The sequence below is a fragment of the Phalangium opilio genome, unplaced genomic scaffold (assembly GCF_054372755.1).
Source record: "Phalangium opilio isolate 3A_F unplaced genomic scaffold, DU_Popi_V2 ptg000054l_1, whole genome shotgun sequence".
NCBI lineage: Eukaryota > Metazoa > Arthropoda > Arachnida > Opiliones > Phalangiidae > Phalangium > Phalangium opilio.
This window is the reverse complement of record NW_028324173.1, coordinates 4719176-4737709: the sequence shown is the minus strand read 5'-3', so window position 1 is coordinate 4737709 and position 18534 is coordinate 4719176. Positions and strand designations below refer to the sequence as shown.

The 18534-nt window shown below is 46.9% G+C and overlaps 4 non-coding genes across 4 annotated transcripts; all 4 read left to right on the top strand.

Moving 5' to 3' along the window:
* The first annotated feature begins 10304 nt into the window (after positions 1–10304).
* Positions 10305–10377, top strand: TRNAK-CUU (transfer RNA lysine (anticodon CUU)). Its single transcript has one exon. It is a non-coding gene; the product is annotated as a tRNA-Lys (tRNA).
* Positions 10378–13383: 3006 nt separating this feature from the next.
* Positions 13384–13456, top strand: TRNAT-UGU (transfer RNA threonine (anticodon UGU)). Its single transcript has one exon. It is a non-coding gene; the product is annotated as a tRNA-Thr (tRNA).
* A 1101-nt stretch (positions 13457–14557) lies between these two features.
* On the top strand, positions 14558–14630 carry TRNAT-UGU (transfer RNA threonine (anticodon UGU)). The gene has a single exon. It is a non-coding gene; the product is annotated as a tRNA-Thr (tRNA).
* A 2862-nt stretch (positions 14631–17492) lies between these two features.
* On the top strand, positions 17493–17565 carry TRNAT-UGU (transfer RNA threonine (anticodon UGU)). The gene has a single exon. It is a non-coding gene; the product is annotated as a tRNA-Thr (tRNA).
* Positions 17566–18534: the final 969 nt, after the last annotated feature.

The following is an 18534-nucleotide window of genomic DNA, read 5'->3' as shown; positions in this document are numbered from 1 at the left end:
TTCATGAAGAAAACTAAGACCTAAACTTCGGCGGGTATATTAAGTATCATCCGTAATAGGCTTAGTGAAACAAAGAGTAAATAATTGAGGCCTGAGGTGAAGTAAACTTTGAGCTTTGATTTTCGTGTCTGAAATGAAGAGACATCAACGGTTCAGAGTGAGCCGAAAGTTAAATACACTATTAAATAATCAGGTTAAGATTTTATAATAGAAGAAAAGATCATGGTGGCAATTAGAATAGTAAAAGGGCTAACGGTAAACGGGTAGTATCTACAGACATTTTATTCTCTTTATGGTATGCATTGACTATTAGTGCGTCTAGCTACAATTTAGCTTTGGTGTTATTTAACGTTAACATTCATGTTGGCAAACTAAGAATATTGTTGAGGTGAGACGAGACGATAGTGTTTACACTGCAAACCAGTTGTGAATGTAGCTATCAGAATATACGGTAAACAGCTGAAGCGTAGACTTCATTTCCTGATCTTTTCCCCATTGACTGATTTCCATGTGTCCAAGATTTATCCTTATTGGATGTAAAATGTCGTCTGCTTTACTGTATTATTCGCTATGCTTGGAATACTGCTTCAATATTTCGTAAATTTTTACTTCAAAAAAGAGAAATAATTCCATATCTAGGTAAATAAGTTTGTAGTAGTAGATCTCTTGACTCGGAGAGGTAATATTTTGGTTTTCCCAACTTGTTTCTGAGCTTCCGTGGTCAATGGTTAGCGCTTTCGGCTGTTAACCAATAGGTTGGTGGTACGAGCCCATCCGGGAGCGGTGTTGTGAGGTCTCAGATGTGACGTAAAAAGTCAAAGTTTTTCCACAATACCTGACGACCATATAAATTTTGGGCTTCCGTGGCGCAATGGTTAGCGCGTTCAGCTGTTATTCAATAGGTTGGTGGTTCGAGCCCACCCGGGAGCGGTGTTGTGAGGTCTCAGATGTGACGTGAAAAGTCAAAGTTTTTCCACAATACCTGACGACCATTTCATTTTTGGGCTTCCGTGGCGCAAAAGGTTAGCGCGTTCGGCTGTTAACCGAAAGGTTGGTGGTACGAGCCCATCCGGGAGCGGTGTTTTGAGGTCTCAGATGTGACGTAAAAAGTCAAAGTTTTTCCACAGTACCTGACGACCATATAAATTTTGGGCTTCCGTGGCGCAATGGTTAGCGTGCTCAGCTGTTATTCAAAAGGTTGGTGGTTCGAGCCCACCCGGGAGCGGTGTTGTGAGGTCTCAGATGTGACGTAAAAATTCAAAGTTTTTCCACAATACCTGACGACCATTTCATTTTTGGGCTTCCGTGGCGCAAAGTTTAGCGCGTTCGGCTGTTAACCGAAAGGTTGGTGGTTCGAGCCTATCCGGGAGCGGTGTTGTGAGGTCTCAGATGTGACGTAAAACGTCAAGGTTTTTCCACAATACCTGACGACAATATTATTTTTGGGCTTCCGTGGCGCAATGGTTAGCGTGCTCAGCTGTTATTAAAAAGGTTGGTGGTTCGAGCCCACCCGGGAGCGGTGTTGTGAGGTCTCAGATGTGACGTAAAAAGTCAAAGTTTTTCCACAATACCTGACGAACATTTAATTTTTGGGCTTCCGTGGCGCAATGGTTAGCGCGTTTGGCTGTTAACAGAAAGCTTGGTGGTTCGAGCACACCTGGGAGCGGTGCTATGAGGTCTCAGATGTTACGTAAAAAGTCAATGTTTTTCCACAATACCTGACGACCATTTAATTTCAGAGCTTCCGTGGTTCGAGCACACCTGGGAGCGGTGCTATGAGGTCTCAGATGTTACGTAAAAAGTCAAAGTTTTTCCACAATACCTGACGACCATTTAATTTCAGAGCTTCCGTGGCTCAATGGTTAGCGCGTTCGGCTTTTAACCGAAAGTTTGGTGGTTCGAGCCCATCCGGGAGCGTTTTGAGAGGTCTCAGATGTAAAGTAAAAAGTCAGAGTTTTTCCACAACACCTGACGAACATTTAATTTTTGGGCTTCCGTGGCGCAATGTTTAGCGCGTTCGGCTGTTAACTGAAAGGTTGGTGGTTCGAGCCCATCCGGGAGCGGTGTTGTGAGGTTTCAGATGTTACGTAAAAAGTCAAAGTTTTTCCACAATACCTGACGATCATTTAATTTTTGGGCTTCCGTAGCGCATTGGTTAGCGCGTTCGGCTGTTAACCGAAAGGTTGGTGGTTCGAGCCCACCCGGGAGAGGTGTTGTGGGGTCTCAGATGTAGCGTAAAAATTCAAAACTTTTCCACAATACGTGATAACCATTTTATTTCTGAGCTTCCGTGGTCAATGGTTAGCGCTTTCGGCTGTTAACCAATAGGTTGGTGGTACGAGCCCATCCGGGAGCGGTGTTGTGGGATCTCAAATGTAACGTAAAAAGCAAAGTTATTCCACAATACCTGACGACCATTTAATTTTTGGGCTTCCGTAGCGCAATGGTTAGCGCGTTCGGCTGTTAACCGAAAGTTTGGTGGTACGAGCCCATCCGGGAGCGGTGTTGTGAGGTCTCAGATGTGAAGTAAAAAGTCAAAGTTTTTCCACAATACCGGACGACAATTTCATTTTTGGGCTTCCGTGGCGCAAAGGTTAGCGCGTTCGGCTGTTAACCGAAAGGTTGGTGGTTCGAGCACCTGGGAGCGGTGCTATGAGGTCTCAGATGTTTCGTAAAAAGACAAAGTTTTTCCACAATACCTGACGACCATTTTATTTCAGAGCTTCCGTGGCTCAATGGTTAGCGCGTTCGGCTGTTAACCGAAAGGTTGGTGGTTCGAGCCTATCCGGGAGCGGTGTTGTGAGGTCTCAGATGTGACGTAAAATGTCAAAGTTTTTCCACAATACCTGACGATCATTTAATTTTTGGGCTTCCGTGGTGCATTGGTTAGCGCGTTCGGCTGTTAACCGAAAGGTTGGTGGTTCGAGCCCACCCGGCAGAGGTGCTGTGGGGTCTCAGATGTAGCGTAAAAATTCAAAATTTTTCCACAATACGTGATAACCATTTTATTTCTGAACTTCCGTGGCTCAATGGTTAGCGCTTTCGGCTGTTAACCAATAGGTTGGTGGTTCGAGCTCACCTGGGAGCGGTGTTGTGGGATCTCAAATGTAACGTAAAAAGCAAAGTTATTCCACAATACCTGACGACCATTTAATTTTTGGGCTTCCGTAGCGCAATGGTTAGCGTGTTCGGCTGTTAACCGAAAGGTTCGTGGTACGAGCCCATCCGGGAGCGGTGTTGTGAGGTCTCAGATGTGACGTAAAATTTCAAAGTTTTTCCACAATACCTGACGACCATATAAATTTTGGGCTTCCGTGGCGCAATGGTTAGCGTGCTCAGCTGTTATTAAAAAGGTTGGTGGTTCAAGCCCACCCGGGAGCGGTGTTGTGAGGTCTCAGATGTGACGTAAAAAGTCAAAGTTTTTCCACAATACCTGACGAACATTTAATTTTTGGGCTTCCGTGGCGCAATGGTTAGCGCGTTTGGCTGTTAACAGAAAGCTTGGTGGTTCGAGCACACCTGGGAGCGGTGCTATGAGGTCTCAGATGTTACGTAAAAAGTCAATGTTTTTCCACAATACCTGACGACCATTTAATTTCAGAGCTTCCGTGGTTCGAGCACACCTGGGAGCGGTGCTATGAGGTCTCAGATGTTACGTAAAAAGTCAAAGTTTTTCCACAATACCTGACGACCATTTAATTTCAGAGCTTCCGTGGCTCAATGGTTAGCGCGTTCGGCTTTTAACCGAAAGTTTGGTGGTTCGAGCCCATCCGGGAGCGTTTTGAGAGGTCTCAGATGTAAAGTAAAAAGTCAGAGTTTTTCCACAACACCTGACGAACATTTAATTTTTGGGCTTCCGTGGCGCAATGTTTAGCGCGTTCGGCTGTTAACTGAAAGGTTGGTGGTTCGAGCCCATCCGGGAGCGGTGTTGTGAGGTTTCAGATGTTACGTAAAAAGTCAAAGTTTTTCCACAATACCTGACGATCATTTAATTTTTGGGCTTCCGTAGCGCATTGGTTAGCGCGTTCGGCTGTTAACCGAAAGGTTGGTGGTTCGAGCCCACCCGGGAGAGGTGTTGTGGGGTCTCAGATGTAGCGTAAAAATTCAAAACTTTTCCACAATACGTGATAACCATTTTATTTCTGAGCTTCCGTGGTCAATGGTTAGCGCTTTCGGCTGTTAACCAATAGGTTGGTGGTACGAGCCCATCCGGGAGCGGTGTTGTGGGATCTCAAATGTAACGTAAAAAGCAAAGTTATTCCACAATACCTGACGACCATTTAATTTTTGGGCTTCCGTAGCGCAATGGTTAGCGCGTTCGGCTGTTAACCGAAAGTTTGGTGGTACGAGCCCATCCGGGAGCGGTGTTGTGAGGTCTCAGATGTGAAGTAAAAAGTCAAAGTTTTTCCACAATACCGGACGACAATTTCATTTTTGGGCTTCCGTGGCGCAAAGGTTAGCGCGTTCGGCTGTTAACCGAAAGGTTGGTGGTTCGAGCACCTGGGAGCGGTGCTATGAGGTCTCAGATGTTTCGTAAAAAGACAAAGTTTTTCCACAATACCTGACGACCATTTTATTTCAGAGCTTCCGTGGCTCAATGGTTAGCTCGTTCGGCTGTTAACCGAAAGGTTGGTGGTTCGAGCCTATCCGGGAGCGGTGTTGTGAGGTCTCAGATGTGACGTAAAATGTCAAAGTTTTTCCACAATACCTGACGATCATTTAATTTTTGGGCTTCCGTGGTGCATTGGTTAGCGCGTTCGGCTGTTAACCGAAAGGTTGGTGGTTCGAGCCCACCCGGCAGAGGTGTTGTGGGGTCTCAGATGTAGCGTAAAAATTCAAAATTTTTCCACAATACGTGATAACCATTTTATTTCTGAACTTCCGTGGCTCAATGGTTAGCGCTTTCGGCTGTTAACCAATAGATTGGTGGTTCGAGCTCACCTGGGCGCGGTGTTGTGGGATCTCAAATGTAACGTAAAAAGCAAAGTTATTCCACAATACCTGACGACCATTTAATTTTTGGGCTTCCGTAGCGCAATGGTTAGCGTGTTCGGCTGTTAACCGAAAGGTTCGTGGTACGAGCCCATCCGGGAGCGGTGTTGTGAGGTCTCAGATGTGACGTAAAATTTCAAAGTTTTTCCACAATACCTGACGACCATATAAATTTTGGGCTTCCGTGGCGCAATGGTTAGCGCGTTCGGCTGTTAATCGAAAGGGTGGTGGTTCGAGCCCATCCGGGAGCGGTGTTGTGAGGTCTCAGATGTGACGTAAAAAGTCAAAGTTTTTCCACAATACCTGACGACCATTTCATTTTTGGGCTTCCGTGGCGCAAAGCTTAGCGCGTTCGGCTGTTAACCGAAAGGTTGGTGGTTCGAGCCAAGCCGGGAGCGGTGTTGTGAGGTCTCAGATGTGACGTAAAAAGTCAAGGTTTTTCCACAATACCTGACGACAATATTATTTTTGGGCTTCCGTGGCGCAATGGTTAGCCTGCTCAGCTGTTATTCAAAAGGTTGGTGGTTCGAGTCCACCCGGGAGCGGTGTTGTGAGGTCTCAGATGTGACGTAAAAAGTCAAAGTTTTTCCACAATACCTGACGATCATTTAATTTTTGGGCTTCCGTGGCACATTGGTTAGCGCGTTCGGCTGTTAACCGAAAGGTGGGTGGTTCGAGCCCACCCGGGAGAGGTGTTGTGGGGTCTCAGATGTAGCGTAAAAATTCAAAACTTTTCCACAATATGTGATAACCATTTTATTTCTCAGCTTCCGTGGCTCAATGGTTAGCGCTTTCGGCTGTTAACCAATAGGTTGGTGGTTCGAGCTCACGCGGGAGCGGTGTTGTGGGATCTCAAATGTAACGTAAAAAGCAAAGTTTTTCCACAATACCTGACGACCATTTCATTTTTGGGCTTCCGTGGCGCAAAGCTTAGCGCGTTCGGCTGTTAACCGAAAGGTTGGTGGTTCGAGCCAAGCCGGGAGCGGTGTTGTGAGGTCTCAGATGTGACGTAAAAAGTCAAGGTTTTTCCACAATACCTGACGACAATATTATTTTTGGGCTTCCGTGGCGCAATGGTTAGCGTGCTCAACTGTTATTCAAAAGGTTGGTGGTTCGAGCCCACCCGGGAGCGGTGTTGTGAGGTCTCAGATGTGACGTAAAAAGTCAAAGTTTTTCCACAATACCTGACGAACATATAAATTTTGGGCTTCCGTGGCGCAATGGTTAGCGTGCTCAGCTGTTATTCAAAAGGTTTTTGGTTCGAGCCCACCCGGGAGCGGTGTTGTGATTTCTCAGATGTGACGTAAAAAGTCAAAGTTTTTCCACAATACCTGACGAACGTTTAATTTTTGGGCTTCCGTGGCGCAATGGTTAGCGCTTTCGGCTGTTAACCAATAGGTTGGTGGTTCGAGCTCACGCGGGAGCGGTGTTGTGGGATCTCAAATGTAACGTAAAAAGCAAAGTTATTCCACAATACCTGACGACCATTTAATTTTTGGGCTTCCGTAGCGCATTGGTTAGCGTGTTCGGCTGTTAACCGAAAGGTTGGTGGTACGAGCCCATCCGGGAGCGGTGTTGTGAGGTCTCAGATGTGACGTAAAAAGTCAAAGTTTTTCCACAATACCTGACGACCATTTCATTTTTGGGCTTCCGTGGCGCAAAGCTTAGCGCGTTCGGCTGTTAACCGAAAGGTTGGTGGTTCGAGCCAATCCGGGAGCGGTGTTGTGAGGTCTCAGATGTGACGTAAAAAGTCAAGGTTTTTCCACAATACCTGACGACAATATTATTTTTGGGCTTCCGTGGCGCAATGATTAGCGTGCTCAACTGTTATTCAAAAGGTTGGTGGTTCGAGCCCACCCGGGAGCGGTGTTGTGAGGTCTCAGATGTGACGTAAAAAGTCAAAGTTTTTCCACAATACCTGACGATCATTTAATTTTTGGGCTTCCGTGGCGCAATGTTTAGCGCGTTCGGCTGTTAACTGAAAGGTTGGTGGTTCGAGCCCATCCGGGAGCGTTTTGTGAGGTCTCAGATGTAACGTAAAAAGTCAGAGTTTTTTCATAATACCTGACGAACATTTAATTTTTGGGCTTCCGTGGCGCAATGGTTAGCGCGTTTGGCTGTTAACCGAAAGGGTGGTGGTTCGAGCCCATCCGGGAGCGGGGTTGTGAGGTTTCAGATGTGACGTAAAAAGTCAAATTTTTCCACAATACCTGACGACCACAGAAATTATGGGCTTCCGTGGCGCAATGGTTAGCACGTTTGGCTGTTAACAGAAAGGTTGGTGGTTCGAGCACCTGGGAGCGGTGCTATGAGGTCTCAGATGTTACGTAAAAAGTCAAAGTTTTTCCACAATACCTGACGACCATTTAATTTCAGAGCTTCCGTGGCTCAATGGTTAGCGCGTTCGGCTGTTAATCGAAAGGGTGGTGGATCGAGCCCATCCGGGAGCGGTGTTGTGAGGTCTCAGATGTGACGTAAAAAGTCAAAGTTTTTCCACAATACCTGACGATCATTTAATTTTTGGGCTTCCGTGGCACATTGGTTAGCGTGTTCCGCTGTTAACCGGAAGGTTGGTGGTTCGAGCCCACCCGGGAGAGGTGTTGTGGGGTCTCAGATGTAGCGTAAAAATTCAAAACTTTTCCACAATACGTGATAACCATTTTATTTCTCAGCTTCCGTGGCTCAATGGTTAGCGCTTTCGGCTGTTAACCAATAGGTTGGTGGTTCGAGCTCACCCGGGAGCGGTGTTGTGGGATCTCAAATGTAACGTAAAAAGCAAAGTTATTCCACAATACCTGACGACCATTTAATTTTTGGGCTTCCGTAGCGCATTGGTTAGCGTGTTCGGCTGTTAACCGAAAGGTTGGTGGTACGAGCCCATCCGGGAGCGGTGTTGTGAGGTCTCAGATGTGACGTAAAAAGTCAAAGTTTTTCCACAATACCTGACGACCATATAAATTTTGGGCTTCCGTGGCGCAATGGTTAGCGCGTTCAGCTGTTATTCAAAAGGTTGGTGGTTCGAGCCCACCCGGGAGCGGTGTTGTGAGGTCTCAGATGTGACGTGAAAAGTCAAAGTTTTTCCACAATACCTGACGACCATTTCATTTTTGGGCTTCCGTGGCGCAAAGCTTAGCGCGTTCGGCTGTTAACCGAAAGGTTGGTGGTTTGAGCCAATCCGGGAGCGGTGTTGTGAGGTCTCAGATGTGACGTAAAAAGTCAAGGTTTTTCCACAATACCTGACGACAATATTATTTTTGGGCTTCCGTGGCGCAATGGTTAGCGTGCTCAACTGTTATTCAAAAGGTTGGTGGTTCGAGCCCACCCGGGAGCGGTGTTGTGAGGTCTCAGATGTGACGTAAAAAGTCAAAGTTTTTCCACAATACCTGACGATCATTTAATTTTTGGGCTTCCGTAGCGCATTGGCTTGCGTGTTCGGCTGTTAACCGAAAGGTTGGTGGTAGGAGCCCATCCGGGAGCGGTGTTGTGAGGTCTCAGATGTGACGTAAAAAGTCAAAGTTTTTCCACAATACCTGACGACCATATAAATTTTGGGCTTCCGTGGCGCAATGGTTAGCGCGTTCAGCTGTTATTCAAAAGGTTGGTGGTTCGAGCCCACCCGGGAGCGGTGTTGTGAGGTCTCAGATGTGACGTGAAAAGTCAAAGTTTTTCCACAATACCTGACGACCACAGAAATTATGGGCTTCCGTGGCGCAATGGTTAGCACGTTTGGCTGTTAACAGAAAGGTTGGTGGTTCGAGCACCTGGGAGCGGTGCTATGAGGTCTCAGATGTTACGTAAAAAGTCAAAGTTTTTCCACAATACCTGACGACCATTTAATTTCAGAGCTTCCGTGGCTCAATGGTTAGCGCGTTCGGCTGTTAATCGAAAGGGTGGTGGATCGAGCCCATCCGGGAGCGGTGTTGTGAGGTCTCAGATGTGACGTAAAAAGTCAAAGTTTTTCCACAATACCTGACGATCATTTAATTTTTGGGCTTCCGTGGCACATTGGTTTGCGCGTTCGGCTGTTAACCGAAAGGTTGGTGGTTCGAGCCCACCCGGGAGAGGTGTTGTGGGGTCTCAGATGTAGCGTAAAAATTCAAAACTTTTCCACAATACGTGATAACCATTTTATTTCTCAGCTTCCGTGGCGCAATGGTTAGCGCTTTCGGCTGTTTACCAATAGGTTGGTGGTTCGAGCTCACCCGGGAGCGGTGTTGTGGGATCTCAAATGTAACGTAAAAAGCAAAGTTATTCCACAATACCTGACGACCATTTAATTTTTGGGCTTCCGTAGCGCATTGGTTAGCGTGTTCGGCTGTTAACCGAAAGGTTGGTGGTACGAGCCCATCCGGGAGCGGTGTTGTGAGGTCTCAGATGTGACGTAAAAAGTCAAAGTTTTTCCACAATACCTGACGACCATATAAATTTTGGGCTTCCGTGGCGCAATGGTTAGCGCGTTCAGCTGTTATTCAAAAGGTTGGTGGTTCGAGCCACCCGGGAGCGGTGTTGTGAGGTCTCAGATGTGACGTGAAAAGTCAAAGTTTTTCCACAATACCTGACGACCATTTCATTTTTGGGCTTCCGTGGCGCAAAGGTTAGCGCGTTCGGCTGTTAACCGAAAGGTTGGTGGTACGAGCCCATCCGGGAGCGGTGTTGTGAGGTCTCAGATGTGACGTAAAAAGTCAAAGTTTTTCCACAATACCTGACGACCATATAAATTTTGGGCTTCCGTGGCGCAATGGTTAGCCTGCTCAGCTGTTATTCAAAAGGTTGGTGGTTCGAGCCCACCCGGGAGTGGTGTTGTGAGGTCTCAGATGTGACGTAAAAAGTCAAAGTTTTTCCACAATACCTGACGACCATTTCATTTTTGGGCTTCCGTGGCGCAAAGCTTAGCGCGTTCGTCTGTTAACCGAAAGGTTGGTGGTTTGAGCCAATCCGGGAGCGGTGTTGTGAGGTCTCAGATGTGACGTAAAAAGTCAAGGTTTTTCCACAATACCTGACGACAATATTATTTTTGGGCTTCCGTGGCGCAATGGTTAGCGTGCTCAACTGTTATTCAAAAGGTTGGTGGTTCGAGCCCACCCGGGAGCGGTGTTGTGAGGTCTCAGATGTGACGTAAAAAGTCAAAGTTTTTCCACAATACCTGACGATCATTTAATTTTTGGGCTTCCGTAGCGCATTGGTTAGCGTGTTCGGCTGTTAACCGAAAGGTTGGTGGTACGAGCCCATCCGGAAGCGGTGTTGTGAGGTCTCAGATGTGACGTAAAAAGTCAAAGTTTTTCCACAATACCTGACGACCATATAAATTTTGGGCTTCCGTGGCGCAATGGTTAGCGCGTTCAGCTCTTATTCAAAAGGTTGGTGGTTCGAGCCCACCCGGGAGCGGTGTTGTGAGGTCTCAGATGTGACGTGAAAAGTCAAAGTTTTTCCACAATACCTGACGACCATTTCATTTTTGGGCTTCCGTGGCGCAAAGGTTAGCGCGTTCGGCTGTTAACCGAAAGGTTGGTGGTACGAGCCCATCCGGGAGCGGTGTTGTGAGGTTTCAGATGTGACGTAAAAAGTCAAATTTTTCCACAATACCTGACGACCACAGAAATTATGGGCTTCCGTGGCGCAATGGTTAGCACGTTTGGCTGTTAACAGAAAGGTTGGTGGTTCGAGCACCTGGGAGCGGTGCTATGAGGTCTCAGATGTTACGTAAAAAGTCAAAGTTTTTCCACAATACCTGACGACCATTTAATTTCAGAGCTTCCGTGGCTCAATGGTTAGCGCGTTCGGCTGTTAATCGAAAGGGTGGTGGATCGAGCCCATCCGGGAGCGGTGTTGTGAGGTCTCAGATGTGACGTAAAAAGTCAAAGTTTTTCCACAATACCTGACGATCATTTAATTTTTGGGCTTCCGTGGCACATTGGTTAGCGCGTTCGGCTGTTAACCGAAAGGTTGGTGGTTCGAGCCCACCCGGGAGAGGTGTTGTGGGGTCTCAGATGTAGCGTAAAAATTCAAAACTTTTCCACAATACGTGATAACCATTTTATTTCTCAGCTTCCGTGGCTCAATGGTTAGCGCTTTCGGCTGTTAACCAATAGGTTGGTGGTTCGAGCTCACCCGGGAGCGGTGTTGTGGGATCTCAAATGTAACGTAAAAAGCAAAGTTATTCCACAATACCTGACGACCATTTAATTTTTGGGCTTCCGTAGCGCATTGGTTAGCGTGTTCGGCTGTTAACCGAAAGGTTGGTGGTACGAGCCCATCCGGGAGCGGTGTTGTGAGGTCTCAGATGTGACGTAAAAAGTCAAAGTTTTTCCACAATACCTGACGACCATATAAATTTTGGGCTTCCGTGGCGCAATGGTTAGCGCGTTCAGCTGTTATTCAAAAGGTTGGTGGTTCGAGCCCACCCGGGAGCGGTGTTGTGAGGTCTCAGATGTGACGTGAAAAGTCAAAGTTTTTCCACAATACCTGACGACCATTTCATTTTTGGGCTTCCGTGGCGCAATGGTTAGCGCGTTCGGCTGTTAACCGAAAGGTTGGTGGTACGAGCCCATCCGGGAGCGGTGTTGTGAGGTCTCAGATGTGACGTAAAAAGTCAAAGTTTTTCCACAATACCTGACGACCATATAAATTTTGGGCTTCCGTGGCGCAATGGTTAGCCTGCTCAGCTGTTATTCAAAAGGTTGGTGGTTCGAGCCCACCCGGGAGCGGTGTTGTGAGGTCTCAGATGTGACGTAAAAAGTCAAAGTTTTTCCACAATACCTGACGACCATTTCATTTTTGGGCTTCCGTGGCGCAAAGCTTAGCGCGTTCGGCTGTTAACCGAAAGGTTGGTGGTTTGAGCCAATCCGGGAGCGGTGTTGTGAGGTCTCAGATGTGACGTAAAAAGTCAAGGTTTTTCCACAATACCTGACGACAATATTATTTTTGGGCTTCCGTGGCGCAATGGTTAGCGTGCTCAACTGTTATTCAAAAGGTTGGTGGTTCGAGCCCACCCGGGAGCGGTGTTGTGAGGTCTCAGATGTGACGTAAAAAGTCAAAGTTTTTCCACAATACCTGACGATCATTTAATTTTTGGGCTTCCGTAGCGCATTGGTTAGCGTGTTCGGCTGTTAACCGAAAGGTTGGTGGTACGAGCCCATCCGGAAGCGGTGTTGTGAGGTCTCAGATGTGACGTAAAAAGTCAAAGTTTTTCCACAATACCTGACGACCATTTAATTTCAGAGCTTCCGTGGCTCAATGGTTAGCGCGTTCGGCTTTTAACCGAAAGTTTGGTGGTTCGAGCCCATCCGGGAGCGTTTTGTGAGGTCTCAGATGTAACGTAAAAAGTCAGAGTTTTTCCATAATACCTGACGAACATTTAATTTTTGGGCTTCCGTGGCGCAATGGTTAGCGCGTTTGGCTGTTAACCGAAAGGTTGGTGGTTCGAGCACCTGGGAGCGGTGCTATGAGGTCTCAGATGTTACGTAAAAAGTCAAAGTTTTTCCACAATACCTGACGACCATTTAATTTCAGAGCTTCCGTGGCTCAATGGTTAGCGCGTTCGGCTGTTAACCGAAAGGTTGGTGGTTCGAGCCTATCCGGGAGCGGTGTTGTGAGGTCTCAGATGTGACGTAAAAAGTCAAGGATTTTCCACAATACCTGACGACAATATTATTTTTGGGCTTCCGTGGCGCAATGGTTAGCGTGATCAACTGTTATTCAAAAGGTTGGTGGTTCGAACCCACCCGGGAGCGGTGTTTTTAGGTCTCAGATGTGACGTAAAATGTCAAAGTTTTTCCACAATACCTGACGATCATTTAATATTTGGGCTTCCGTGGCGCATTGGTTAGCGCGTTCGGCTGTTAACCGAAAGGTTGGTGGTTCGAGCCCACCCGGGAGAGGTGCTGTGGGGTCTCAGATGTAGCGTAAAAATTCAAAACTTTTCCACAATACGTGATAACCATTTTATTTCTGAGCTTCCGTGGCTCAATGGTTAGCGCTTTCGGCTGTTAACCAATATGTTGGTGGTTCGAGCTCACCTGGGACCGGTGTTGTGGGATCTCAAATGTAACGTAAAAAGCAAAGTTATTCCACAATACCTGACGACCATTTAATTTTTGGGCTTCCGTAGCGCAATGGTTAGCGCGTTCGGCTGTTAACCGAACGTTTGGTGGTACGAGCCCATCCGGGAGCGGTGTTGTGAGGTCTAAGATGTGACGTAAAAAGTCAAAGTTTTTCCACAATACCTGACGACCATATAAATTTTGGGCTTCCGTGGCGCAATGGTTAGCGTGCTTAACTGTTATTCAAAAAGTTGGTGGTTCGAGCCCACCCGGGAGCGGTGTTGTGAGGTCTCAGATGTGACGTAAAAAGTCAAAGTTTTTCCACAATACCTGACGATCATTTAATTTTTGGGCTTCCGTGGCGCATTGGTTAGCGCGTTCGGCTTGTAACCGAAAGGTTGGTGGTTCAAGCCCACCCGGGAGAGGTGTTATGGGGTCTGAGATGTAGCGGAAAAATTCAAAACTTTTCCACAATACGTGATAACCATTTTATTTCTGAGCTTCCGTGGCTCAATGGTTAGCGCTTTCGGCTGTTAACCTATAGGTTGGTGGTTCGAGCTCACCTGGGAGCGGTGTTGTGGGATCTCAAATGTAACGTAAAAAGCAAAGTTATTCCACAATACCTGACGACCATTTAATTTTTGGGCTTCCGTAGCGCAATGGTTAGCGCATTCGGCTGTTAACCGAAAGTTTGGTGGTACGAGCCCATCCGGGAGCGGTGTTGTGAGGTCTCAGATGTGACGTAAAAAGTCAAAGTTTTTCCACAATACCTGACGACCATATAAATTTTGGGCTTCCGTGGCGCAATGGTTAGCGTGCTTAACTGTTATTCAAAAGGTTGGTGGTTCGAGCCCACCCGAGAGCGGTGTTGTGAGGTCTCAGATGTGACGTAAAAAGTCAAAGTTTTTCCACAATACCTGACGATCATTTAATTTTTGGGCTTCCGTGGCGCATTGGTTAGCGCGTTCGGCTGTTAACCGAAAGGTTGGTGGTTCGAGCCCACCCGGGAGAGGTGTTGTGGGGTCTCAGATGTAGCGTAAAAATTCAAAACTTTTCCACAATACGTGATAACCATTTTATTTCTGAGCTTCCGTGGCTCAATGGTTAGCGCTTTCGGCTGTTAACCAATAGGTTGGTGGTTCGAGCTCACCTGGGAGCGGTGTTGTGGGATCTCAAATGTAACGTAAAAAGCAAAGTTATTCCACAATACCTGACGACCATTTAATTTTTGGGCTTCCGTAGCGCAATGGTTAGCGCATTCGGCTGTTAACCGAAAGTTTGGTGGTACGAGCCCATCCGGGAGCGGTGTTGTGAGGTCTCAGATGTGACGTAAAAAGTCAAAGTTTTTCCACAATACCTGACGACCATATAAATTTTGGGCTTCCGTGGCGCAATGGTTAGCGTGCTTAACTGTTATTCAAAAGGTTGGTGGTTCGAGCCCACCCGAGAGCGGTGTGGTGAGGTCTCAGATGTGAAGTAAAAAGTCAAAGTTTTTCCACAATACCTGACGATCATTTAATTTTTGGGCTTCCGTGGCGCATTGGTTAGCGCGTTCGGCTTGTAACCGAAAGGTTGGTGGTTCGAGCCCACCCGGGAGAGGTGTTATGGGGTCTGAGATGTAGCGGAAAAATTCAAAACTTTTCCACAATACGTGATAACCATTTTATTTCTGAGCTTCCGTGGCTCAATGGTTAGCGCTTTCGGCTGTTAACCTATAGGTTGGTGGTTCGAGCTCACCTGGGAGCGGTGTTGTGGGATCTCAAATGTAACGTAAAAAGCAAAGTTATTCCACAATACCTGACGACCATTTAATTTTTGGGCTTCCGTAGCGCAATGGTTAGCGCATTCGGCTGTTAACCGAAAGTTTGGTGGTACGAGCCCATCCGGGAGCGGTGTTGTGAGGTCTCAGATGTGACGTAAAAAGTCAAAGTTTTTCCACAATACCTGACGACCATATAAATTTTGGGCTTCCGTGGCGCAATGGTTAGCGTGCTTAACTGTTATTCAAAAGGTTGGTGGTTCGAGCCCACCCGAGAGCGGTGTTGTGAGGTCTCAGATGTGACGTAAAAAGTCAAAGTTTTTCCACAATACCTGACGATCATTTAATTTTTGGGCTTCCGTGGCGCATTGGTTAGCGCGTTCGGCTGTTAACCGAAAGGTTGGTGGTTCGAGCCCACCCGGGAGAGGTGTTGTGGGGTCTCAGATGTAGCGTAAAAATTCAAAACTTTTCCACAATACGTGATAACCATTTTATTTCTGAGCTTCCGTGGCTCAATGGTTAGCGCTTTCGGCTGTTAACCAATAGGTTGGTGGTTCGAGCTCACCTGGGAGCGGTGTTGTGGGATCTCAAATGTAACGTAAAAAGCAAAGTTATTCCACAATACCTGACGACCATTTAATTTTTGGGCTTCCGTAGCGCAATGGTTAGCGCATTCGGCTGTTAACCGAAAGTTTGGTGGTACGAGCCCATCCGGGAGCGGTGTTGTGAGGTCTCAGATGTGACGTAAAAAGTCAAAGTTTTTCCACAATACCTGACGACCATATAAATTTTGGGCTTCCGTGGCGCAATGGTTAGCGTGCTTAACTGTTATTCAAAAGGTTGGTGGTTCGAGCCCACCCGAGAGCGGTGTTGTGAGGTCTCAGATGTGACGTAAAAAGTCAAAGTTTTTCCACAATACCTGACGATCATTTAATTTTTGGGCTTCCGTGGCGCATTGGTTAGCGCGTTCGGCTGTTAACCGAAAGGTTGGTGGTTCGAGCCCACCCGGGAGAGGTGTTGTGGGGTCTCAGATGTAGCGTAAAAATTCAAAACTTTTCCACAATACGTGATAACCATTTTATTTCTGAGCTTCCGTGGCTCAATGGTTAGCGCTTTCGGCTGTTAACCAATAGGTTGGTGGTTCGAGCTCACCTGGGAGCGGTGTTGTGGGATCTCAAATGTAACGTAAAAAGCAAAGTTATTCCACAATACCTGACGACCATTTAATTTTTGGGCTTCCGTAGCGCAATGGTTAGCGCATTCGGCTGTTAACCGAAAGTTTGGTGGTACGAGCCCATCCGGGAGCGGTGTTGTGAGGTCTCAGATGTGACTTAAAAAGTCAAAGTTTTTCCACAATACCTGACGACCATATAAATTTTGGGCTTCCGTGGCGCAATGGTTAGCGTGCTTAACTGTTATTCAAAAGGTTGGTGGTTCGAGCCCACCCGAGAGCGGTGTTGTGAGGTCTCAGATGTGACGTAAAAAGTCAAAGTTTTTCCACAATACCTGACGATCATTTAATTTTTGGGCTTCCGTGGCGCATTGGTTAGCGCGTTCGGCTGTTAACAGAAAGGTTGGTGGTTCGAGCCCACCCGGGAGAGGTGTTGTGGGGTCTCAGATGTAGCGTAAAAATTCAAAACTTTTCCACAATACGTGATAACCATTTTATTTCTGAGCTTCCGTGGCTCAATGGTTAGCGCTTTCGGCTGTTAACCAATAGGTTGGTGGTTCGAGCTCACCTGGGAGCGGTGTTGTGGGATCTCAAATGTAACGTAAAAAGCAAAGTTATTCCACAATACCTGACGACCATTTAATTTTTGGGCTTCCGTAGCGCAATGGTTAGCGCGTTCGGCTGTTAACCGAAAGTTTGGTGGTACGAGCCCATCCGGGAGCGGTGTTGTGAGGTCTCAGATGTGACGTAAAAAGTCAAAGTTTTTCCACAATACCTGACGACCATATAAATTTTGGGCTTCCGTGGCGCAATGGTTAGCGTGCTTAACTGTTATTCAAAAGGTTGGTGGTTCGAGCCCACCCGAGAGCGGTGTTGTGAGGTCTCAGATGTGACGTAAAAAGTCAAAGTTTTTCCACAATACCTGACGATCATTTAATTTTTGGGCTTCCGTGGCGCATTGGTTAGCGCGTTCGGCTGTTAACAGAAAGGTTGGTGGTTCGAGCCCACCCGGGAGAGGTGTTGTGGGGTCTCAGATGTAGCGTAAAAATTCAAAACTTTTCCACAATACGTGATAACCATTTTATTTCTGAGCTTCCGTGGCTCAATGGTTAGCGCTTTCGGCTGTTAACCAATAGGTTGGTGGTTCGAGCTCACCTGGGAGCGGTGTTGTGGGATCTCAAATGTAACGTAAAAAGCAAAGTTATTCCACAATACCTGACGACCATTTAATTTTTGGGCTTCCGTAGCGCAATGGTTAGCGCATTCGGCTGTTAACCGAAAGTTTGGTGGTACGAGCCCATCCGGGAGCGGTGTTGTGAGGTCTCAGATGTGACGTAAAAAGTCAAAGTTTTTCCACAATACCTGACGACCATATAAATTTTGGGCTTCCGTGGCGCAATGGTTAGCGTGCTTAACTGTTATTCAAAAGGTTGGTGGTTCGAGCCCACCCGAGAGCGGTGTGGTGAGGTCTCAGATGTGAAGTAAAAAGTCAAAGTTTTTCCACAATACCTGACGATCATTTAATTTTTGGGCTTCCGTGGCGCATTGGTTAGCGCGTTCGGCTTGTAACCGAAAGGTTGGTGGTTCGAGCCCACCCGGGAGAGGTGTTATGGGGTCTGAGATGTAGCGGAAAAATTCAAAACTTTTCCACAATACGTGATAACCATTTTATTTCTGAGCTTCCGTGGCTCAATGGTTAGCGCTTTCGGCTGTTAACCTATAGGTTGGTGGTTCGAGCTCACCTGGGAGCGGTGTTGTGGGATCTCAAATGTAACGTAAAAAGCAAAGTTATTCCACAATACCTGACGACCATTTAATTTTTGGGCTTCCGTAGCGCAATGGTTAGCGCATTCGGCTGTTAACCGAAAGTTTGGTGGTACGAGCCCATCCGGGAGCGGTGTTGTGAGGTCTCAGATGTGACGTAAAAAGTCAAAGTTTTTCCACAATACCTGACGACCATATAAATTTTGGGCTTCCGTGGCGCAATGGTTAGCGTGCTTAACTGTTATTCAAAAGGTTGGTGGTTCGAGCCCACCCGAGAGCGGTGTTGTGAGGTCTCAGATGTGACGTAAAAAGTCAAAGTTTTTCCACAATACCTGACGATCATTTAATTTTTGGGCTTCCGTGGCGCATTGGTTAGCGCGTTCGGCTGTTAACCGAAAGGTTGGTGGTTCGAGCCCACCCGGGAGAGGTGTTGTGGGGTCTCAGATGTAGCGTAAAAATTCAAAACTTTTCCACAATACGTGATAACCATTTTATTTCTGAGCTTCCGTGGCTCAATGGTTAGCGCTTTCGGCTGTTAACCAATAGGTTGGTGGTTCGAGCTCACCTGGGAGCGGTGTTGTGGGATCTCAAATGTAACGTAAAAAGCAAAGTTATTCCACAATACCTGACGACCATTTAATTTTTGGGCTTCCGTAGCGCAATGGTTAGCGCATTCGGCTGTTAACCGAAAGTTTGGTGGTACGAGCCCATCCGGGAGCGGTGTTGTGAGGTCTCAGATGTGACGTAAAAAGTCAAAGTTTTTCCACAATACCTGACGACCATATAAATTTTGGGCTTCCGTGGCGCAA